Source organism: Polypterus senegalus, chromosome 2 (genome assembly GCF_016835505.1).
Source record: "Polypterus senegalus isolate Bchr_013 chromosome 2, ASM1683550v1, whole genome shotgun sequence".
Lineage (NCBI taxonomy): Eukaryota > Metazoa > Chordata > Cladistia > Polypteriformes > Polypteridae > Polypterus > Polypterus senegalus.
In genome coordinates, this window is record NC_053155.1 from 196,109,541 (window position 1) to 196,135,945 (window position 26,405).

The following is a 26,405-nucleotide window of genomic DNA, read 5'->3' on the forward strand; positions in this document are numbered from 1 at the left end:
TGGAGAATTAGTGATAAGTCAGTGAGTGAGTGAGTCAGTGAGTGAGTGAGTGAGTGAGTGAGGGCTTTGCCTTTTATTAGTATAGATAATTTATTGCCTAGTATCAAATCTTGCAAGTACAACACTATTGTTATCTCCAACTACACCCTATAATCAGGGAGCTTAACTCACTATCCCCTACACACTCATCTCGTAGCTGGTGCCTTAACTCCCTGTCATTAACTGATGAGAACTGTACAGAATTCATCTCCAAGCAAATTGATTATATTTAGAGACAAATGGTTTCTGCAGGAAATATGGGAAACTCTGAAAGCTTTTTTAAGAGGACAGAATATTTTATAGCCTTACCACAAAAATAAAGTGGAAACAAAGAAGGCATCAGAGCTAATCAATTAAATTACTACAGCAGATCAAGAATATGCCAGGTCTTCAAATGAGGCACTTTACAGGTAAAAGACAGGTTTTGCACTCAAAATGTAACCTCTTGACAACAAAAGAAACAACATAGCTCATCTTTAAATCATGACATCAATACTATGAACACAGAAAGAAGGCAAATAAGATCTTAGCTCAACAAATCCACAAGTATAGAAGGTCTGCACCACAATAACAGAAATTACTAACATGAAGATAAAAATCATTGACCATAAAAAAATAACCCACACATTTAGAGAGTACTATAAGTCCTTAAGTCTAATGATAATAAGACACAATCTAATGAGTTTTTGATGCATTAAAAATTCCACAGCTAGGTACTCTTAGTGCAGAGGAACTGGATAAAACTTGGACACTCTCAGAATTACTAGATGCTAAAAACACATTTCAGAGTGGTAAAGCAGCAGGCCTTGGTGGATACCCAAATTTTATAAAACAATTTTCAAATAAATTAGCTGCACTACTATTACCAATGCATAAAGTTGCTTTATATACAGTACAGTATAATACACAACAAGTTTATTTCAAAATTTAGAACAGTAGGAAATTAAGCGGCATGGTGGCGCAGTGGGGAGCACTGCTGCCTCTCAGTTAGGGGACCCGGGTTTGCTTCCCAGGTCCTCCCTGTCTGGAGTTTACATGTTCTCCCCTTGTCTGCGTGGGTTTTCTCTGGGTGCTCCGGTTTCCTCCCATAGTCCAAAGACATGCAGGTTAGGTGCATTGGCGATTCTAAATTGTCCCTAATGCGTGCTTGGTGTGTGGGTGTGTGTGTGCACGTCCTGTGGTGGGATGGTGCCCTGCCCGGGGTTTGTTTCCTGCTTTGCGCCCTATGTTGGCTGGGATTGGCTCCAGCAGATCCCAGTGACCCTGTAGTTAGGATGTAGCGGGTTGGATAATGGATGGATGGAAATTAAGCAGACTTAAATTAAGTTGACTAAATAAGGTGGTAAATATAAAGCTACAAAAAAAGGTGTATAAGTAAGGCATATAAGACTATGAGAGCAATGGTTATAAAGAGTATTTGGAAGACTAAAATGCACTTTGAGAAAAATATTGCAGAAAAGGCAGAAGACTGCTTAAACAGATTGCAGTAAAAGAATGGTCAATAACAAGGTAGAGAAACAGTAAAGACACCACATATTTTGAACAGGTGTACAATAACAACATCATTTATTTATATATCACATTTTCATTCAAATTATGTAGCTCAAAGTGCTTTACAAGATGAAGAAAGAAAAAAGAAAAATATAAAAATAACATTAGGCAATACTAATTAACAAAGAATAAAGTAAGGCCTGATGGCAAGGGGGACAAAATAAGCAAAACAAACAAACAAAAAAAAAAAATCTGCAGGGGTTCCAGGCCACAAGACTGCCCAGCCCCCGCTGGGCATTCTACCTAACATTAATAATCTCAATCAATCCTCATGGTTTTCAGGCTTTGCATGGAAGAATTAGATGATGATGATGGTGGTCATGTAGACATCTGGCCTTCAATCCATCAATGTAAGGACTGCATGGTGCCATGATCAGGGCACAGAAAACCGGAAAAAGAACAGCAGAGAAAGTAGGGGTTAGTATGGATTGAGAACCATGATAAAAATGATAATTAAATGCATATACAGAATATCAGGGATACACTAAAATGAAGCTATAAGGAAACCCTATTAAAAAAAGAGTTTTTAGCAGTTTTTTAAAATGCTCTACCATATTAGCTTGGTGAATTTCTATCTGTAAGCTATTCCAGATTTTAGGTGCATAACAGGTGAAGGCTGCCCCACCACATCTTTTAAGTTTAGCTCTTGGAATTATAAGCAGACATTTGAAGATCTAAGGTTACAATTTGAAGTGTAAGGTGAGAGGTATTCCAAAATATAGGATGGAGCAAGATAATTTAAGATTTTGTAAACAATAACCAGCATTTCCAAGTTAATTCTAAATGGTAAAGATTACCATTGTAGTGACATCAAAACTGGAGAGATGTGCTGATATTTTCTTTTCCTAGTTAAGATTCTGGCAGCTGCATTCTGCACTAGTTGCAATTGATTGATGTCTTTTTAGTTAGTCCTGAGAAGAGTGTGTTACAGTAATTTAGTCGAGTAAAAACAAAAGCTAATTTTTCAGAATCTTGCAAAGCTATAAGGGATCTAATTAATTAATTAATTAATATTTCTTGAGTGAAAAAATGTTGTCCTAGTGATCAGATTAATATATAATTTAAAATTTAGGTCAGAATCAATAAACCCCTAAATTCTTTACTTCTGCCTTGACTTTTAGGCCTAATGGATCAAGTTTATTTCTAATATCCTCATTATATCAATTTTTGCCAATTACTAAGATTTTTGTTTTCTACTTATTTAGTTTGAGAAAATTACTATTCATCCACTCAGAAACATAGTAAGACATTGTGTCAGTGAAACAGAGTCTGGTGGTCAGGTCCTATTGATAAATACAGTTGTGTGTCATTAGTGTAGCTGTGGTAGCTCACGTTATGCCTTGAGATAATCTGACCTAATGGAAGCATGTAGATCGAAAAGAGCAGTGGACCCAAAATAGATCCTTGTGGAACACCATATATAATATAATGTGTCTTCGAAATATAATTACCACAACTAACAAAGAATTTTCTACCTGTTAAGTAAGACTTGAACCAATTTAAGACATTACCAGAGAGGCTCACCCACTGAATAAGGCCATTTATAAGAATATTGTGATCAATGGTATCAATTGCGGTACTCAGATCTAGGAGGATGAGAACTGATAAATGGCATCTGTCCGCATTAACCCACAAGTCATTTACTACTTTAATGACTGCAGCTTCTGTACTGTGATTTGTTCTAGAACCCAAATGAACATTTAGCTGTGTAATGACTTAGTTTTCTAGGATTTTATTTAAGAAAGGCAGAAATAGGTCTAAAATTTTCAAAAACAGAGGAGTAAAAATTATTTTTCTTCAGCAGGGTTTTAACAACAACAGTCTTAAGACAGTCTGGGAAGACCCCCATACCTAATGATGAATTTACTATGTCAAAAACACTATCAATTAGCACACCGGATACTTCTTTGAAAAAACTTGTTGGTATTGGGTCAAGGATGCAGGTGGAGGGTCTCAGTTGAGAAATTATTCTATATAGATCGAGTAAATCTTTCCTATTGAAAGAATTTAATTGGTTTAAAATGGAATACTGGGGTTTAAGAGGATCAATATTGGGGAAATGTACCATATTATTTCTAATATCATTAATTTTGTGATTAAAAAATATAGGAAAAGCCTCACAAATTTCACTGGAAGTTTTTTGAAGGTGTTCCATTGAGTGACTTGAGTTTAGCAAATGATCAATTGTAGAGAAACTCTTGGATTACTAGCATTGTTATTTATAATTTTAGAGAAATAGCACTGCCTCTCAGGACGGACTATGCTGTTGTGTTCTGTTATTTTAGCCTTTAATGTTTCAAAGTGGACAATCTATTTAGTTTTTCTCCATTTACGCTCAGCTGTCTGGCATGTTTTCTTTAAATCAGACACTCTTTGGATCTTCTATGGTGTAACAGTGCTGGAGGATTTTTTAACTGTCTTTTCACGAGTGACTATGTCAGCAGTGTATAAGAAAATAAATAACTGATAATAAATAAAAAGATAGATAAATAAATAAATAACAAATGACGGCATCCCACTTCTAATTCTCAGGGACCTGAACATCCATGTGGACCGCCCTCCTGCTGCTGACTTTCTTGCTCTTCTTTCCTCCTTCAGCATCACACAGCTCCACACCCCACCCACTCACAAGGCTGGCAATTTGTTTGACCTCATTCTGTCAAGCAGCTGTCCCACCTCTACCTCTGTCTGACCATTTTTTCATTCAGTTCTCTCTGTTGCTTCCCTTTTCTCACTCTTCTCCTCTCCCCACTGTATCCTTCCGCTGACACCTCCACTCTCTGTCTCCCTCCTATTTCTCTTCCATGGTCTCTTCTGCTTTCCCTCCTCTTGACCACTTCTCCTCTCTTGACACCAAGACTGCCACAGTGACCCTATGGTCAACTGTCTTCTTGTCTTGACAATGTTTATCCTCTCTCTTCCAGGCCTGATCGCAAAAGACCCTATTGTCCCTGGCTTTTCTTCAGGACAGCTGAAAGGAAGTGAATGAAGTCAAAGGCTCCCGCAGACCTGGTTAATTATCAATCCCTTCTTGCATCCTTTTATTCTGCCACCATCAAAGTGAAAGTAAGGTTCTTTCAGACTAGAATTAATAGCACTACCAACACACATTCTCTGTTCTCTGCCTTCATTTCCCTTCTTAACCCCCTACACCTCCCCACCTCATTGTCTACTGATGATTTTGCCAACTTCTTCCAGGATAGGGTGGCCGATATCAGAAGCCATTTCTCACCCTTGCTGCCACCCATTATGCATCCTTCCAAGCATCACCCAACATTTTCCACATTCTCACCAATCTTTGCCACTGATGCTTCCAACCTACAATGACCCCACTACCAGTCCACTTGACTCTGTCACTTCAAATTTCCTTCAGGCTGTCTCCCCCTAAATCATTTCTGCAATTACACATTAATACCTCACTCAGATCAGTCACATTTCATACCACCTCCAAACATGCAGTGATTTTCCCACTTTTAAAAAAAAAACCAAAACACTCAATTCATCCTAAATTAACAATTGCAAGCCTATCTATCTCCTGCCCTTTCTGTCCAAAACACTTGAATGTGCTGTTTCTAACCAGGTCTCTTCCTTTCTTGTACAGAATGGATTGCTCGATAATAAGCACTCTGACTTCAAGAGGAATCACTGGACTAAGGCAGCTGTCCTGACTGTGGTTGACCAGCTATAATTTGCTAGAGCTATCAACATGTCATCGGTCCCGATTCTGCTAAATCTCTTTTCTGCCCTTGCCATAGTCAACCATGACATCCTTCATGCCACCCTTTCTAATGTTTGCATCACTTGGACTGCTCTCAGATGGTTTGAGTCCTACATCTTGACCAGATTCTACAGTGTGCCCTGGTGAGGAGAGTTGTCAAAGGCACATCAGACATGTGCAGGGGTGCTCCAAGGATCAGTGCTGGGTCTACATGGGTCCTTTTATCAGTGCTATGCCGAGGATACACAGCTGAACCTACTGTTCCCTCTGGAGGACAATACGGTATAAGCTGGAGTCTGCTTGTCTTACTGATATTTCAACCTGGATGAGATCCACAAGATCAGACCTTATTTGACGGAGCGTGCAACACAACTTTTGCTCCAGGCTTTGGTCTAGTCACATATGGACTACTGCGACCAGGTCCTGGCAGGATTACCTGCAAGTGCTATCAAGCTGCTACAAATGATCCAGAATGCAGCGGTCCATCTTGTATTTAATCAGCAGAGATGGGCACATGTCACTCCTGTCTTTGGGTCACTACATTGGCTCCTTGTAGCAGCATGAATTAAGTTCACTGATGCTTGCCTGCAGAGTAATACCTGTCAGTACCTGAGTATATGGAAAAACTAGTAAAGTGATATATGTCTAGTCACCCACTCAGATCTGCCAGGGAACAGCATCTGGTGATGCCACCTCTGTGTGGTATCAAGTGTAGTTTCGCGTTAGTGGAACAGGCTACCCACCTCCATCCGAACTGCTGATTCCCTCAATGTATTTATTAAACAACTGAAGACCCACCTGTTCTGTGAATATCTAACTGAAAAGAGGTAAGAAGAAACTTTGAGATATTTTATATTGGTTAATTTGTTGTTTAAGTTTATTTGTATTATTGTTTGAAATTTATGAATGTAAATTATTAGTTATTACAACTCTTCACTTGTCACAATCAACTTTTGTTACCTGTCCTGTCACACTTGCTGAACAAACAAGTCCTAGCCTAATTTTACTTCACTATGTTTACCTCTTTTTGTAAGTCACTTTGGATAAAAGTGTCTGCCAAGCAAGTAAATGTAAATGTAATCAACATGGGTTCAGAATGATTACTGAAATTCTTTGAAGAAACAACAAAACCATAAAAGAAGACACAAACATGTAATATTATTAATCTTGATTTTCAAAAGGCTTTTATTAAAAGAATACCCAAAAAATATATTTTTTACATGTCAGTTAGCCCATATAGTTTGTAGTAATGGTCAAAAAATTGTACTCTCATGTTTTCATGTAGAACGGTAAAAAAAATAATGCATGATCTAATATAAGCCAATGGTGGTTAATTTGATTGAAAAACATTAATGGTGAAAAGAAAAAAAATCTTATGATCCTCATGTGGAATAATTCAAATTGTAGTTATACAGAGGTATAGACCCAGGAGGAATTGCCTAATCAACAAATGCAATGCAAGGCAGACACATTCCAAAAACACAAATCCAGAAAGCATCAAAAACAGAATAGGGGGTCAAACAATCCAATAAATCCAAAAAGCACAATATGCAAAATAACTCTCTAAAACCACCAAACATATTCTGTGAACCATCAAGGACAGTTTGACGATGGAGAAGAGGAAACCCAAAGCTCCAGTCAGCTGCATCCCAGGAGAAAATAAATAAGTAACAAAACAAAAAATATACCTATAACAGAGAAAGTCAAAGACAAGTCAGTCACAGTCCTGGAGACCTTGGTCAACTAGCTAATCCCACCCTTCTGGTCATTCCACAGTAGAGTCCTTGTTGGGCCATTTGTTGATTCCAAAGCCCTCAGTACCTCAGATGTCCTTTCATGGGCAGAAAAACAGCTTGGAAGTAGGGCAGTATCAATATATCAAAAAGTGAAATAGATTTGAAGAAGGTTAGTGACAATTCATACATTGTTTTGTTACTTATAATTTTGTACAGATGACTACCAAACAGAGATGTAATATGCCCCGCTAATCAACAGTTTAAGACAGGGTATGGTAGACTAAAGTACTGAGTCTTCAGTATGGATTTAAAAGATGAGGCAAATTCCTCATATAGGCAGGCAAATCGTTCCACAGCTTTGTGGACTTAAAGTTTGACTCCCACTCTTATTTTATAAATCCTTGAAATCTTTGGTAGACTAGCATCTTAAATTTTAATGCAAGCTCAGGTTTGTAAATAATGATACATTCAAATATGTAAGTAGAACATTGGCCATTGAAAGCTTTATATGTAACAATGATCATTTTGAAATCAGCCCAAATCTTAATTGAAGCCAGTGAAGTTACAGTATGTGGCCGTACTTTCTAGTTCTTGTAGCAACATTTTCAGTAATCAATCCCACTAAAAATAAATGTATGAATTAATTTCTCAATATCCTCCATATTTAAAAACTGTCTAAATTATACAATATGTTTAAGATGGAAAAACAGGCTTTAGATAGTCATGTAATGTGTGATTTAAAGAAATACAATTTGATTTAAATGAAAGGTATAACTGCAATCACCATTGAGCCATAGGCCATTCACTTTCAAAATGTATTAGAGAAAGATGTCAACAGAAAATATCACTATATTTAGATGACTAGCAAATTGTGCTTGTGAAAATTTTGCAAGAATAAAAACGTTAATGAAATGATGATGAGGGAAAGAAAATCATCACATGTTACAGTAAGAAATGAGATTATTTTAATAAGTAGTGACTTGTGAGAGGACTCAGTATTAGAATAGTAACATGATTAGTATAGGATGTTATTATAGTCACTTACAACAGCATGCATATTTACAATACAAAGTGTAACATGAACAGGTTAACAGAACATATTGGATAAGAAGGGATATGCAGGACACATGTAAGTCACCATGTGTGAAGGGTGGCTGTCAGGTAATGTAGTATACCGACGTCTATAATAATTGTCAGAAAACGCAGTTTGTTGCATAAACGTTATTGTCAGTAAAAATATTCCCGTGTGTAACCCGCAGGTACCTGTACATTTAACGCAGGTTTCAATGTAACTCTGGAAAATATAGTGTACAACTGGACAAAGGGAAAACAGGGCCTGACAAATAAACTATTGTCATTGTGACTTGGTGATAGTCATACAATATGCTAAACGAACAGGGAATTGCCTACGCTGTAATATGAAGGGAATATCTCGTTTTGAGTTTTTCTGTCGGAATATTTCTTGTTGTCTGGCAGTTTTCCACTGCTCTTCAGAAAGGTTGTGTGTGTATTTAATTTTTTCGTTTAATGTCTAGGTGCAAGAATTGCTGACACTGATCTTCGGATAATGTCACTCTGTGGTTTGTCATAGATTGTCTTTGTTGTTCTAAGGCATCTTGCCTGTGCTGGTTGGTCTGGCATGATGTAAATATTTCTGCTTCTGTGCGTTGGTGTAAGTATGTAGGCCGGCGAGACCATTTCTGTTTGTCGCAGCTAGGCGGTATGTGCCTTTTCATTTTATAGGGAGTCTTACTGTGAAGGAAAAAGGGAGTGTAATATGGTAGTGTCATAATGCAGTTTTGGTGAGTAACAAAGGCAGGAGGGCTTACCTTGAAATGAAGGAAAGAAGAAGTGTAAAATGGTAGTGTCATAATGCAGTTTCAGTCAGTAACAAAGTATGCACCGAATAAACAGTCAAGAATAAGTAAATTTGAAATAGGTTTATAATTGTTAAGTGTATTTGGGTTTATCAGCGATATTTTTCAGTAATGGTCTGATAACTGGTACTTTTAGTGCATTAGGGACTACGGCAGTCAGAAACTGACTATTGATAATGCATAGAACAGGTGCTACTGGAACAGCCATTGAGCTTTTCACCATTTTAATTGTGACAAGATCTAAGAGTTAGGTAGTAAGTTTCATTTTAGAATTTAAAGTTAAGACTTCCTTCACTTTTATCAAGTTAAATTGCTAAAATGTTGTGGACAAGAAGATACCGTGTTTGACACTGTCACTTTTTTGTCTTTCTTAGACTTTGAGCCTTTCCCTGATGACCATGTTTACCCTGAAAGCTAGTTAGCACTTGCATAATACAAAACTTTGTGGTAAATCTAATATATATCTAACATATTAATAAAGCTGTTGATTTCACTTCATTGCTTCTTGTCCATTCAAAAGAATAGTACAGACATGCAAACAAAATCCTGGCCTTAGATATAAATTATTTCAGGAAAGAAAGCTTTGGCGGTAACTGGAATATCACATTCAAAAAAAGAACAGCAGTACTCGATATCAGAGCAAGTATTGGTCAAAATTGGGAATTAAAATATAACAGGTTATTATTGATCAGGGTCAAAACCATGAATTATTAAGATAAATGATGCTAAACAAGAAGCTAAGTCTCCGTGGACCACTAGACTTAGCGTCAGAACAGACCATGGACAAAAATTGTCCAGGGCAAAAAAAGAAACTGAATTTTCAGATTAAAAGGTTGTTGATTATGCCAAAGTCAGCTGAGCTATATCATTGAAAAATGTAGCTATGGCAAAGAATATAAAACCACAGGCATAACATTGTATTTGGCTTGCATTGTCTGTTATGTTGTATTATGTAACCTCCTAGCTTTAGTTGTATTATGCATTCTCCTATTTCCTATACTGTATATTATGTAATTTTAGGAAAATAAATAGGCTTGCTTTCTAAAAAAGTAATCATAGGAGTGTTTGCTAATTGTAACCAAAATAATAAGCAAGAAAATGTAATTAGAATAATCATAAAGTACAATGTAACAAACTGTTGACTGCACTTCCCTGACTGTTGCAGGCAGTTTTCTTTTAAGATTAAATTTTAAAAAGTATTTTTTCTATTTTTTCAAGTTGCAAATATAAACTGAAGGACAGTTAAAATAAAATCTCCCTGTGAAAAAAGAACAGAAGGGCAGAATCGCTATAAAGAGCTACATCACTGTAAGACCTTTTTATTTGTTGCAGTTTGAACAAATTGATTCACAATTTAATTTATTTATTGAATTTTTTAAATGTATATAGGTTCATATCAATTTTATTACATTTGGCATGTTGATGTTTTTCAATAGAGCTTGCATGTTTAAAATACATTAAAACTGTTTTTTTGTTTTTTTTTAATAATTGTAGCCCATGCTCACACGTGAACAAGAAGCCTTGTGCTTTTTAGTCTCCCATGCTTTAGCCATTATTTGAAACTACCATTTTATTTTTTTCTTTTTGCTTAAATATAGAAGATAAAAGATGTCTTTTTATAATTATTCTGGCCTAGGTGCTTAAGATTTTCTGGTCTCAGTTGTTGCAAAATACCAGAAATTTCACCCTCCACATTGATATTCCATCAGAAGTGACGTCCTCTTTGTTTGGACTTTATGTCAGTTGTTACCATTCCCCAGAAGTCCAACTCCTGGGAAAGCAGTGCCATCTGCCTTACCACCAATATCTAAAAAGTTATATGGAGAATAATAACTCCAATGGATGCAAAACCTGACTCTTATGAAGAATACAAATAGTAAAATTAGGCATAGATAAACCTGTTTCATTGTTGTTGCTTGCCTTTAACATAATTTATGGGCATAGCGGATGGACATGGCTGTGATTCTGAACAGTGGCACAGGAAAAACCAAGTTGGATTTCAGCCCATTCCTCAGATAGTTGTACAAGACAGATTTTAAATGCTATCTGTAGCAACGTCATACACCTGAAAACAGGAAGCTTGTTCTGGAATATACAGAAGCCAAAGCACAGAATTAGAGGACAAAGAACAGACCCCGGGGCAATTGTGATAATGTTCTCTCTCAGTATTTCAAGCATCAAAATGCTACTTCAAGAATGGACGGGGAGAGTTAGAGATTCCAAAAAGGGAAGATGAATATTATTGAACAATTATACCCACTGGTTGATGACACAATCATTGGTAAGCATTGTCTGAAGCTTTTGCTTCATGGCTGCAACAATCTGGGTGCCCTGCATTGACTCAGGGTAGAATTACTATCAATACATCAGTCCTGAAAATGTCCCCTGCTCACATGTGTGTGACAATATATATCAACTTAGACAGATAAAACAGACAAACATATAACACAGAAAAAGTTAGCTGTTTACCAGTTATTTAGAGTTCTAATATATATTGAAACAGATGAAGAGTTTTATAATACCAGGGGCGTCATGTATAAACGGTGCATATGCACAAAAATGTTGCATACACCCATTTCCACGCTCACATCGTGATGTATAAAAACTAATCTTGTTGTAAAGCCACGCACATTGTGCCAGCTCAATCCATTGTGTGCACAAATTTTTGCCTTGGTCTGCCAAACTAGCAGCAAACAGCATCAAAACAGTGCTACTGTTCCTGTGTGGTTTCCTTTTATTTTTTAGATTCACATCTCTGACACTGATTTATCAAATACACTGAAATTAACCGTATATTGTTTATTAGCTTAAGGCATCTGAATGTACTCAACCTGTAACCATATAATGGTGCACAAAATGGCCAAACTATTCCAAATACCATAGCTGCTTTAGCGTTGTTACTGTCTGTGCACCACTCAGAGTATTTTAACCCACTGAATCTGAGTGTGTAATCACAGCTGTACAACAGCTGATTGGAAAGCTCTACGCCAGATTCTGCTGAAAGCGGAGAGAATTATCAGCATACAACTTCTCGCACACACTGCCTTAGCCATGAGCACAGTCTATTTGAATTTCTCCCATTCAGTAAACGCTTCACAGCCTTTCCTGTAGGGACATCGTGGTTCAGAAGCAATTTCATCTCAAGAGCTCTAACCGCACTTAATCAGTCCATTAAGTGTTCCTGGTAGAACTGTTTGTACTTAAAAGTACAATTACCTCACTGTAAACTTGCACTACAGTAATATTGCACAACCTGAGCCACTTATGCATTCATATTGTATATTTTTCATTTTTGTATCATTATTATTATTATTGTTGTTGTTGTTGTTATTCTATCATTTTATAGGAAAATAAGTTTATGGAGGATTTGGATATTGAATCTAATTGTACCATACAATAACAATAAAGGAATTCAATTCAATTCAATAGAAGACAGTGCATATTTACAGATGAAGACGACTGGCTTTTCATTTTTAAGATGAAATGCAGTGAAGTATGTATATTACATTATACAGATACATTTTTAACTTCATTTAAATAATGTACACTGTTAAAAATTAAATGTGTGGGCACAGTGGCGCAGCATTTTGGTGTATCCTCATGCAGAAATAATGCCAAATGTCACATTTTTTAAAAAATACATTGCACAAATTTTTTTGAGATTTCAAAGTCACTTGCAAAACAAATTTTAGTGTAAATTTCACAAAACTGTAAGCAGAACAAAGCTAAGCTGTTTCACTCATCATTAATAATAACAATCTCTTTATAAGCTTTAAGTATAAATGAGAGTACTCTTAGAATAATAAACATGTTTTGTGTGTGCGTTTTCATGTTTTTAAATTTTTTTTTTTTGGCATGAGAATACCTTTTTTGATATCTGTCACTTTCAGTAATTTTGTAAAACTTTAATTTCTCTACCATTGTAGTTTTGTTTGTTTACATGACACCATCGAGACATGTCACACACCCTGTTGTGTTTGTAATGTTATTATCGCTACTGTATAAATACATGTCGACGTCACTCTACGTTATTTCTTGGGGGATAAACAACATATCATTTTGTGTAGCACAATTAGTTTATTGTCAAGGTTGGCCCATTTTGGTTTGACTTGGATACTTATGTGTCTATTAACAGGTCTCACTCTGTTATTACTAATACAGTGATCCCCTGATATTAAGAAACCATTTTTGAATGCATTTTTTTGAGTTCTGACATATTGTCTAGTGCAATATTTTACTTGGATAGCCCAAATGTACTGATGTACACGTCTGGAACTAATAAGCTTTAATGCACATATTTTCTTTTCATGGCTATAAATGAAGCAAGAGCAGAGTATTTTATACAAACACAGTTTTTTAAAATGCTGAAGTGTTATTTGTTTGTGTTTAGGAAAAATAAATCTGAACTCATATAAATATATAGGACCTAATTGGCAGACAGTAGAAACATTACATTTACAGTAAATGGAGCAAACATAGTTTCAACTAATAAGTACTTTGGGTTCTTAATACAGTCATACCATTAATTTTTAGACTCACAAGGATTTTCATATGGTATATGAAAGCTTGATTATAAGTTTAGCTTCTACTTCAGCTTTCATCTAATTACATATCTGTAGCAATTGACTTTCACACCCAGTCTCTAACTAGATTGTTTGAATATATATAGTCAACAGTGGTGCCATTCACACTGGAAAGGATACTTTACAAACCTGTGTGTGAACTTTTTCGATTTATAAAAATTGCCAAAATCAATGGTAATCAATGGCAGTCCACAGAAGGTATTTTGCAGTGGTAATGTGACTACTTCTATGTGGCCCAGTTTTCTTCAGCTTGCTAAGAATCTTTCAAGGAGCTATTTTCTTTTTGTTTTTTTTTCTGTTATCTTATCTGAGATGCCAGTGAGTACAACTGCACCAAGTGTTTTCCCTGTGATTATAATGCACTGACATTTGAGTATACCTTCATAAGATCAGTGCCTGCCCCTGCTTTTAATTCTGGTTGCTACCATTATAATACATTTTGATTTGTTATCAGTTGTGCTGTAAATCTGAGTTTGCTGTGATGAAATGCATGATACTGTAAGTGGAGAGTTGTCATCGAATCCAGTGAGTTTTACTGGACTCTGCAACAGCTCAGAATGTCTGAATGAGAAGAAACACAGCCTAAGCATGTCTGGGATTCGAAATGAGTGTGCATGCACAAACTATGTTTTCTTAAATTTCCATCCTTTTGTGTAATTCCTGAGGATCAGGGTGAAAAAGAATAAGTGGGAGCTGTTAGTCAATCACAGGACAGACATGAACACAAACACAAACTCCATATACATTGCCTACAGAGGTATTAATCCCTTGCTTGGAAGCTTTCACATTTTATTATTATTACAGCTTTGAATTACAATGTTGTCTTTTTTGAAACTGATCAATAGAAAAAAAGTCTCTTTAATGTCAATGTGAATATAGATCTCTGTAAGTGGTCTAAATTAATTACAAATGTAAAACTCAAAATAACTGATCACATAAGCTTTCACCCTCTTTAATATGACAAATCTAAATCATCACTGGTTTAGCCAATTTGTTTTAGAAGTCACATAAATAGTTAAATGGTGGTCACCTGTCTGTAGTAAGGGGAATTCAATTGATTGTAGGATAAATGCACCATATCAGGAATGTCCAACTTGTACTGAGTCAGACCTACAGAATAAAGACAATAAGAATACTCCATGCAACTCCATGAGAAGGTGACTGAAAAGCACAAGGAGATGGAGACAAATAAATATCAAAGTCACTGAATATTCTCTGGGGTCCAGTTAAATCAGTCATTAAGAAATGAAAAGAATGAATTGGCCTACAGGAGGCCATCCACAAAAACTTGTACAAGAAGATTAGTGAGGGAAGCCATCAAGAAACCTACAGAAGGAATTTGAAGGATTTACGAGGTACATCAGAAAAGATTAGGGAGACTGTGCATGCAACACATGATGTCCAGGTGCTTTACTGGTCATAGTTTTGTGGTAGAGTGGCAAAGAGAAAGGCACATAACATGTCAGCTAGAGTTAGCCAGAAGGCACATGGGAGATTGTGAAGTCATCTAGAAGAAGGTCCTATATTCTAATAAGAATAAATTGAGCAATCAAACTAATCACTATGTTCAGTATCAGCCAAACATTGCACGTTATAATAAAGCACTCATACTCTCAGTGAAGTATGGAGGGTGGAGAAGTTTTGTTTTCCAGCAATGGCCCCAAGCATAAAGCCAAAGGTGGAGTGCAGTGCTCATATTTACCAAGGGTCTCAGAATTACTCATAGGAACTGCACTAAAAGTTTGACTAGGATAAAATTTTGTCCTATCCCAGAGTAGCACATGAAAAGTAGTTATGAAACATCTTTCATCTACTCCCAGCAAAGTGTAGAAGTTAACAATTGAGAATGAATGTCATTACAATGTTATGGTGCTCTGAGCTGCAAAAATTGCACTCATAAAGGTGTTTTGTGATCCTACCCCTAACCCTAATCCTTGGAAATCATGATCATGGATAGTTGTTTTCTGATACTAATGCTAAGACTTCTTCGCAAAGAATACTGATGCTGTGTACAAGAGAGGACAGAGCCTACTATACTTCTTCAGAAGGCTGGAGTCTTTCAACATCTGCAATAAAATGCTGCAGATGTTCTATCAGACGGTTGTGGCATGCGCCCTCTTCTACGCAGTGGTGTGCTGGGGAGGCAGCATAAAGAAGAGGTACGCCTCACGCCTGGACAAACTGGTGAGGAAGGCAGGCTCTATTGTAGGCACAGAGCTGGACAGTTTGACATCCGTGGCAGAGTGATGGGCGCTAAGCAGGCTCCTGTCAATCATGGAGAATCCACTGCATCCACTGAACAGTGTCATCTCCAAACAGAGGAGCAGCTTCAGCAACAGATTGCTGTCACTGTCCTGCTCCGCTAACAGACTGAGGGGATCGTTCCGCCCCCACACGATGTGACTCTTCAATTCCACTCGGGGGCGTAAACGTTAACATTATACAAAGTTATTGTCTGTTATACCTGCATTATTATCACTCTTTAATTTCATATTTTTTTTTTATCAAATATGCTGCTGCTGGAGTATGTGAATTTCCCCTTGGGATTAATAAAGTATCTATCTATCTATCTATCTATCTATCTATCTATCTATCTATCTATCTATCTATCTATCTATCTATCTATCTATCTATCTATCTATCTATCTATCTATCTATCTATCTATCTATCAAAGATAAAATGTTTATGCCACTCTCATGAAGTACTGTAGAGTCATGTGTTGAATCAAGTTACTTTGCAACAACATCAAGAATAATACTGTAACAACCACTGAGATGGACAGACTGAGACCTGTCCAATGACAGGCACATTTATTTAACAATAAATGAGTGACAGCCATACTTTCAGTAGAGTCATCTACCCATTGTTATGTACATGGTGAACACCTCATAAGATGACAGTTACTGGAACTAGCCACTGCTATTTTTGCACTGTTTCAGTCACGTTCACTCTTCCAGCATTCTTGATTGTCTTTCAGAGTCACGTACCATGTCCCACTCTCTGATCCTCACGTATCTTCTGTCAGACTCTATTTATTCAATGCCCCAGGAGACTGATTTTTTTCTTGATCCTTCCTAGGCTTGTAAAATGTTGCATGAATGTTCCAGGAGTTCTTGGAATGCAGAGTGCTGTGTATCAATGTGGCATTTATCTGCCAATCACCCATAATTATAGTTTCTTCAGGTAATATTATGGCTATTTCAATACAGTTCGCATCCATGACCACCAGTGTGTTGATACTGTGGCATCACTTGCGATTCACATATGCATGATCAACTACACTTGTGGTAATGATCATTATGTGTGTGTCATCAATCAGACCAACACCACTAGGAAAACAAGCAACTGCTTTAATATAACCTCACATGGAGTGGTGTGGAAATGTATAAATCTACATATTGTCTCCTGTGCTAAAAGCGCCTTCAAAGAAATAGGTGGTTGTGACATACCTAAATCATCGCTATTGCAAGTCTGCATTTTCCCTGTTTTCAAAAAACATAACATTAACAACGCTTTCATTTTGACTGACAGTGCATGGCTTCTTTACATAGATGGAGTGATCACATGAAGCACAAAATTTGTTATGAATATTATTACATCTCTTTCAGATTGTTATCTGTTTTTGAGTTCATTATTTTTCAGTATTTCCAAACATTCATCCTTTCCTGGAATGTATGTGGTGATTGCTGCCTGAATACCATCTTCAGACAGCTCCTAGCAAATTAGGACAGCTGACAAGCTTCTCTAAATTCTGGTGAAATTATGAAAAGTGATGAAATGCTATTACTCCAACTCCTAAGAGTAGGACCACCTTTTGTCACTCTGAGATTGTTTGAGCCAGTTACTACTGTTTTCCTACTCTGAGACTTATGATAAGTACAGGCAGAGATCTCAATCCAATAGAATATTTGTGGCAGAACTAGAAAAAGGCTTTTCACTCATGATCCCCATGTAAATTGGCAGCGCCTGAGCAGTACTGCAAAGAAAATGGGGAAAAGTTGCAATGTCCAGATGTACAAATCTGATAGAGGGCTGTCCACACGGACCCATGGCTAACAAGGTGCATCTACTAAATGCTAACCTGAAGAGAGAGACAATTATTTTGTGTTTTAGGTTTATAATTAATTTAGACCACTTTTCTGAGGTTTTTTCTCATTGACATTAAAGATTGAGTGAGAAAGGCCAAATTGATAAAAAAAAAAACCCAAGGGAAAAAGCAAGACACCTCCAGAAAAGTCAACAAAATGCAAAAGTCTTTGTTCATGTATTCACTATCAGAAAAACACCAAACATGAATGGGTCCACAGAAGGACCCCACAAAGGAAATCACTGTTATAAAAAAAAAAGAAAAAAAAAACACTTGCAGCATGTCTGAAGTTTTCCAAAGACCCCCTGGATGTTCCACAGGGCTTCTTGGAAAATGTTCTGTGTACAGATAAAATTTGAACTTCTTGGTACAAATGTATAACTCTATGTTTGTACGAACAAGGACACTGCAGACCCAAACAAAAACTAAGTCCCAACTATAAAATACAGTTTAGGTCTGCTTTGCTACCTTGCTGCCTAGATTCCTTGCAATCACTGAGTGAACAATAAATTCAAAGCTGTATCAAGACATTTTATAAGTGAATATAAGGGCAGCAATCCATGACCTCAAGTTTAAGAGAGGTTGGGTGATGCAACAAGACAATAACCCAAAGTGTACAAGTAAATCAACTAAAGAATGCTGAAAATGAAGATCATTTTTGTTTGTAGTGACCAAGTCAGAGTGCTGACCCTAATCCAACTGAGATGCTGTAGCACGACCCGAAGAGGGTTGTGCAGTCAAGACAACCCAGAAATATTGTTGAACTGAAACAGATTTTCAGGGAGGAATGGTCTGAAATTTATTATCACAATTGTGCAAGACACACAAGCAACTACAAGAAATGTCTGGTGGAGATTGTTGCTGCTAAAAGAGAATCCAGAAGTTATTAAAATGAAGAGTTTGCTTACTTTTTTGCCTGCACTGTGAATGATTATCTCAATAAAGGCTGTTTATAAGTTATTAGTTTAGTCAGATTGTGTTTGTGCATAATTGTGTTTAGATTAAAATGAGAAAATATTTTATTACTAATCATTGTAGAAATCAAGGTAATTTCAAAGTGATCACTTCTTCCAACTCTAATTGATTGTTTGTGTAATTTACTTATGATTGGGAATACTGTGTATCATAGTGTTCATAAGCTGAAATATAGTACTTTTTATTGGCATTTCTACCCTCAATGATTTATTGTATTTGCAGTTTAAAACAGACAGAATTTCTACTGAAAATGTACTGTATTGCCTTGCAAAATGACAGCTTGAGAAACGCCATGCCCTTTATCACTACTGGTGTGATAGGTCACTGCACTGCAGGGAAAAAGAATTTGTCCCTTTCATGTTCGTATTTGTCATCTGCTGCAAAAAGAGCTGTTGTCTTTTTGGGAAGCTTCCTACTTAAGCTTTAGTTTGACATTTACCAACATAGCATCTTACACTAATGCAAATTTTAACCAACAATCTCTCAAAATGCGCTGGCATGATTTTTTTCTTAATTATGTTTGTAGCTGCACTTGTTTTGATTTCATTTTATTTGCTAATTACTTCTGTATTGTGCTGAGCAAATGAATTTTAATGCCCTCCATTCATAATAAAAAAGTTATACTTTGATTGAAAGTGTTCTTACAGAAAGCATGATAATTATGTTTCTTTGTGCATTCATTTATTTAATCTACCATGACTCTTACTTCAATGAAAACATAATTTTGTAAACAGACCTTTTGCACTGATTATCACAGAATGGATTTTACAGCTCGTGACACAACAGCCAGTGGGCCAACTGTAAAGTTTATGATGAAGTATGTCCTTTCATTGCAATTGACTTTTTTAATTTAAAAACACTTTGATGTTCTGTGTGCAAACACTTACGGTTTAGTATCCCTGATTCCTTTGTTGTTGTTCCCTGCAGTCATTCCTAACAAAGAGTACTAGAGTCTCCATCACTACTGTGATGAATATGTTAAGTTGTTTTTTTTGGAATTGGTTGTTTTTTGGGCTGCAGGTTTATTTAACTCACGTAATACTGTTAGTTCTCTTCAGAAAATAAGACATCATTTGGCAATATGTTATATGTGCCTTATTACTTCTTAATATTACTAATTATGTCTGGCTTCTGTCAAGAATGGTGATTTGCTGTTCTCATTTAGTTAAGTGTTTTGACATTAAAATTCTAGTGTATCCACAGTGACCTGGGAGAAGAATGGCATCAGAAGAGGCAGAGTCATCCTGAGAAGTGGTGCAGGGTGCGTATATGTGTGCGCGTGTGTGTGTGTGTGTGTGTGTTGGTGGGTGAAAGTAAGAGAGAGAGCCAGAGAGAGAGATGATCAAAAACTAAGAACAGAACTTCCAAGACCTGCCCTTCCACTTAACTGGACCGGCCTAGGCACATGACAACTAGTGACATGTCAGGAAGGATCCTGGCTTTGGGAAAAGTAAGAGCAGATGGTATACACACAAACATACACAGACCATCACACTCCATGTATGACAGTTGGTGTCACACACTGATAAACTATCCTTAAGTCGACAGTGTACAAACACCCTGCTTAATGAAACGAAGATTTCAAATTTTGATTCATCGGCCTATCAAGATATTCTTCCTGTCTGTAGTAATCCACAGCCGGTATTTCAAGGCCCTATTTTATCCTTTAAGGAGTGGCTTTCTTACTGTCACTCACCCTGTCAAACCTGCACTCAAAGTCTTCTCTTCTTAGAAGAAATTGAGTTTTGCTTTTTTTCGGCAACTGTTAAGCTGCTATGCTGTGAGGTGCCTTTCATGCAAGCTGGTGACCCCTCAGAAACGTATCTTCTGAATGGATTGTGACTGGGTGTTGCAGACCTCCTTCTATTAAGAGGTTTTTAGAGTTTCCCATTACTGTACTTTGGATTGTACAGGACACCATACACATTGACACTGATTTTTTTTGCAATTTCTCTAAATGAAAGGCATATACTTTTAAGGGTAATAATTCTCTCTCTAATTTCATTTGTTAATTGCCATTTTTTTGCCATTATCACTGGAATTTACAACTTTCTACACTGTAATATTGTCCAAGTAATACTTCAGAGGGTGTTATAACACAGTGTGTTCCAACTCTGCTTTGAGACAGACAGAGGGTTTTTAAGTAATCAGCAGAAGTTGGCATACCTGTGCAAATTGCTTACTTCAACTAGCAAGACTTAATTTACTGTACTTTAATTTCTGCAGAATATCTGTAGGTTGTAACCTTTTAGTTGTTCCCTGAAGAAGGCCCATTTGTAATATTCTGAAACTTACAGTGTTTGCTAATGTAAACTTTAAATTTTAAACTCTGGCATTTAACTGCTTAGCTTTTCACCATTTCAGGTCATTCATTGCATTTCAACTGATTAAATCTGAAGAAAAATTGAAATCACTGAGGTGTTCTAAAACTTCTGACCAGCAGTGTATATATAATACAGTGTATATGTTAAGTATTTATATACAGTGATCCCTCGTTATATCACGCTTCGACTTTCGCGGCTTCACTCTATCGTGATTTTTTTCTCATACACGCTTACGTCACTACGCATGCGCTTTCTGAGAACTTTTATCTAAGCCCTACGATGGCTCCTAAACATGCTTCTTTTTCTAAGCCTTCTGACAATAAAACTAAGCGCCGGAGGAAGATGCTTACTATCCAGGAGAAGGTGAAACTCTTGGATATGATTAAAGATGGCAATACCCTACAAAAGCCTCCTCACGCATATGAAGAGACAGCGCCAGCAACTGCCTATCAAGATGTTCTTCTTCACTGGGGACAACAACGCACCTGCTGAAGATACTGCACCAGCTCTGAAGACTCTCCTACTGAGGTCATACCTTCATAGGTTAGTGGTTGTGTGCAATTAAATGTACAGTACAATAATCGACTATAAAAAAGCGTTCGGGATTGTCCTTCCGTCCTGTGAGTGCAAAGTGTAGCGGTATTCCGCTTATTACAGACTTACTACTTGTGGCTTGAGGTACGAAGCGACGCGATGTGAGCAGAGTTCTGGTGCTGTCATCATTCCCTTGCTTTTGTGCGCGATGCGCTGGAAAAATAGCCAAAATTATGTCTCTGGAAATAATTAATGTTGACAGAGTACAAATGCCTCACCGCGTAGTAAAGGGGAGATGGTGCTTGCTTATTCTCATCTATAGCTTATTTAGTGCCTGAAACTCTGTCTTTAGTGGTACAGATTCGGACTGACATTGTACGACTTTGGACAGGCACTTAAAGGGGATAAAAAAAAAAACTTCGGTTTTCGGGAGATGTTATGAATGGGCACTTTGATGTTCTCATTCTCTACACTTACATGCCTGATGTACACATGGAGCGACACAAAAATTGAGGATAAAAGTCGGTACGAAGCGACGCGATGTGAGCAGAGTTCTAGTGCTCTAATCGTTCCCTTGCTTTTGTGCGCGATGCGCTGGAAAAATAGACAAAATTTTGTCTCTGGAAATAGTTAATGTTGATGGAGTACAAATGCCTCACCACGTAGTAAATATCAGGGGAGATAGGGCTTGCTTATTCTCATCTATAGCTTATTTAGTGCATGAAACTCCGTCTTTAGCGGTATAGATTCGGACTGATATTGTACGACTTTGGACAGACACTTGAGGGGATAAAAAAAAACGTAGGTTTTCGGGAGATGTTATGAATGGGCACTTTGATGTTCTCATTCTCTACACTTACATGCCTGATGTACACATGGAGCGCACAAAAATTGAGGATAAAAGTCGGTCGCCTTAAAAGGCTAGTAATATGATATTTGTAATGTCTAATATGTCTTATTTTCTCTTATTTTGTCTAATATATTGGGTAATACAAGTGTAATGGTGACTAAAGGGTGTTATTTCATGTATAGAGGGCTCTAATAATGTTAAAAAACGTATTTAGAAGGTCGTAAACAGGTTTTCTATACTCTGCAAAAATATTCAATTTATAAATAAAGAATCCTACTTCGCGAAAATTCATTTATCACGGCAGAGTCTGGAACGGATTAACCGTGATAAACGAGGGTTCACTGTACTGTCACGCATGCGCGAGTAGGGGACCGCGGACGGACCTTAATTCGATCGCGATGCAATATGCCAGGAGGGAGAGGTGGGGTACTAACCTTTCTCTCTTCTCTTACAGAAAAAAAGATGCACTGCCGCCATGAGCCTACCTCCTTCCCGCAGTACGCTACTTCCGCCCTTCCTCTGTCCGTCACCAATGACGTCAGCAATCCCATCATCCACCACGGCTCCTTCCCAGCATACCTCCACTTCCGGCCCCGCCTCCATAAAAACCTCTTCGACGCCATCTTTGTTGTCAGCAAAATACTGTACATGTATTGTTTTGACCGTGACCTTTTTTTTGTGACTACTGTGGATAATTTTACAGTATACGGGGCCGGAAACCCCAAACCTTTATGTGTCTTTTTCATATCTCTTTTACAGTGGTGTAGCCAGCAGGATAGATTGTCAGGGAATATGTCGGAAGGACAGGACCTGAACACCGTGTTGCAAGGGCTGTCATCGCAGATCCAGTCCCTGCAGAGAGCACAAGCCGCAACGAATCGGGAGTTGGAGGAAACAAAGTCCAGGTTGGCTGCAGCGCAAATGGTAAGAGCAGACCCGCCTCGACCGACGCCTCCTCCCTTGGTACCACTATCGGAGGCTGATGACATAGAGTCTTACTTGGGCATCTTTGAAAGGACGGCCACCCGGAACCAGTGGCAGCGGTCCGAGTGGGCGTCCATATTGGCACCATACCTAAAGGGACCCGCGCAGCGAGGAGGAGGCCGCGGATTATGATAAACTAAAACAGGAGATCCTGGCACGCTACGGCATTACGCCGGGCCAGCAGGCGAGCGAATGGAGGAGCTGGCAGTTTGACCCTGATCAGCCGGCCCGAGCTCAGGCATTCGATTTCTGGGGAAAGATGGGGCGATGGCTATGGTCCGAAGGTCCCCAGGCCCGAAGAGTTGTGAAACAAGTGGCCTGTGAGGGTCTGGTCAATGCAATGCCAAGCTTCCTCGCCCAGCAGGTCCGGCGCCACCCTTTCACAGACATGAAGGGTCTCCTGGAAGTCCTGGAGCGTCAGCTCGCGGTTTTCCGAGCCGGGGGGTCAGAAAAGCAAGCTCGCGGGAACCGGCAGGGACGTGTCACCAACCCCGAGCCCACTCGACGCGCTGCGGAAGCGCCGTCGAAGCCTTAAGAAAAGCCAGCCTCCCCGCGCTGTTTCAAGTGCGGTGAGGTCGGCCACCTCTTACCTACGTGCCCGCTCAACGTTGAGCCGATAGACTGCACCTGGGCGACATCAGAAAGATACTGTGCCCTGTCACATCCCCTGGCAAGTCCTAATACAGAAGCGGTGTTGGTGAACGGGCACTCGGTGATGGCTCTATTTGATTCTATGTTTTACTGCCACAGTGGCTATCCCTACATTTAAACTTGTGTACTTTGTGTACTAATTTACTTGTGTACATGGGAAGACCAGATCTTGTCGTTCCGCGGAGTGTTATATCACCTGGAAAGGGGAGCTGACTCGCTTGCCAGTCGCTGTCCTACCCGAGCCCCCTTTTCCGGTGATTTTGGGACAAGACTGGTCGCACAGAATCAGTGGTAAAACTCACACTGCTCCTGGGGCCTCATTGGGTCTGGTTATGAAGGGGCAGGGCTCCCTTCCCGTGGTCCCCACGCCGTGCACTAGCGCAGACAGCGATGACGCAGGCCCTTCGGGGGAAGTTTCTCGGGCGACGGACCTTGACCCAGCAGTATCCACCGGGGAAGGCACGAGCCAGGGAACACTTACGGTTGTGACCTCACAAGATCCCCTGAACAGTTTAGAGGGACAATTTCGGTCCACGCCTGCGTCATTCAAAAGGGAACAGTGGAAGGATGACTCTCTGAGGTTTGCCCGGAATGCTATTGTTGTCCCAGGCTGACGATTCCATACCACGCGGACCTTTTTTCGTTTTAGAAAACAATCTGTTATATCGAGTTGTGACCCATGAGGGTGAGGTGGGGAAACTGCTGCTAGTCCTGCGTACCTTCCGGCGGGAGATATGCGAACTAGCTCATGCCCACCTCTTAGGTGCCCACCTCGGGGCCGAGAAAACATTGTAGAGGATAAAGCTCCGATTTTACTGGCCCGGGATTAATGAGGAGGTCATGCGTTTCTGCCAGTCTTGCCCAGAGTGTCAGATTCGCCAGATACCTAGGAGGGACCGTGCTCCTCTCATCCCCATCCCACTTATTGATATTCCCTTCGAAAGAATAGGGGTGGATTTGGTCGGACCCCTGGAACCCTCTAACCGTGGCTATAAATATATATTGGTCATGGTCGACTACGCAACCCGGTATTCAGAGGCGGTTCCCTTGCACTCCGCTAATACCAAGAACATCGCACGGGAACTGGTCAACCTATTTTCTAGAGTGGGAATACCCAAAGAAGTCCTCACGGACCAGGGTACGCCTTTTACTTCAGATACGTTCAGGGAGGTTGCCAGGTTACTCTGTATTAAGCACCTGAAGACGTCTGTCTATCACCCGCAAACCGACGGGTTGGTGGAACGATTTAATCAGACTCTTAAACAGATGCTACGCAAGGTAGTCAGCGCGAACGATAGGAACTGGGACCAACTCTTACCCCTTGTACTTTTTGCTTACCGGGAGGTACCCCAGGCCTCCACGGGTTTCTCCCCTTTCTAGTTATTGTATGGACGACAACCCTGAGGGCTATTGGATATAGTAAAGGAAGACTGGGAAGCAGAGGCCCTACCATCCATGAATGTATTAGAGTATGTGGCACAACTGCGCGACAGGCTCAATAAAATCAGGCCACTCCTAAAGGAACATGTGACTCGTGCGCAAGCAGCGCAAGCTTGGTGCTACAACCGCAACTCGGTGCTCCGAGAGTTCCATCCCGGAGATTGAGTGATGGTAATCGTTCCTACATCCCATTCTAAATCTTTAGCTCACTGGCAAGAACCATATGAGGTTAAGGAGAGAAAGGGGCTCGTCGATTATTTGGTTAAACAACCAAACCGTTGAACAAGCGAGAGGGTCTATCATGTAAATCTGTTAAAGCCATGGAAAGACAGGGAGGAGTCTCCCGAGACGCGTGGATCCCTCTCCCTATTCGCGTGCACACCTGCTCTTAACCTCGGTGACGAGCTGAACCCCCTACAACGGCAGAATTTAACCCAAGCAATCCTAGCCATACCCGAAGTAGTGAGCGAGGCACCAGGCCGGACTTCGCTGATTGAGCATGACATAGTCACGGCACCTGGGGTTATAGTCCGAGAGAGACCCTATAGACTCCCGGAAGCAAAACAAGCCGAGGTGGAACTCGAAGTTCAACGGATGTTGGACATGGACATCATTGAGGAGAGCCATAGTCCCTGGTCCAGTCTGATCGTCCTCGTGTCTAAGCCCGATGGCTCCTGGAGATTTTGTAACGACTTCAGATGTCTAAATCAGGTCTCCAAATTCGAATAGACAATCTTATCGAGCGTTTGGGTACGGCTCGTTATCTGACTACCCTTGACATGACGAAAGGGTACTGGCAAATTCCCTTAGCGGCATCTGCCAAAGAAAAAAATGCTTTTAGCACCCCAAGGGGACATTGGCAATACAAGGTCCTTCCATTTGGACTGCATGGGGCCCCAGCGACGTTTCAGCGTCTGGTGGATAAAGTGCTAAAGCCCCACCAGTCCTATAGTGCCGCCTACCTGGATGACTTTGTCATCTATTCCGACACCTGGAAAGAGCATCTATTGTAGGTATCTGCTGTCCTTGCGACACTAGTGAAGGCCGGCCTCCGC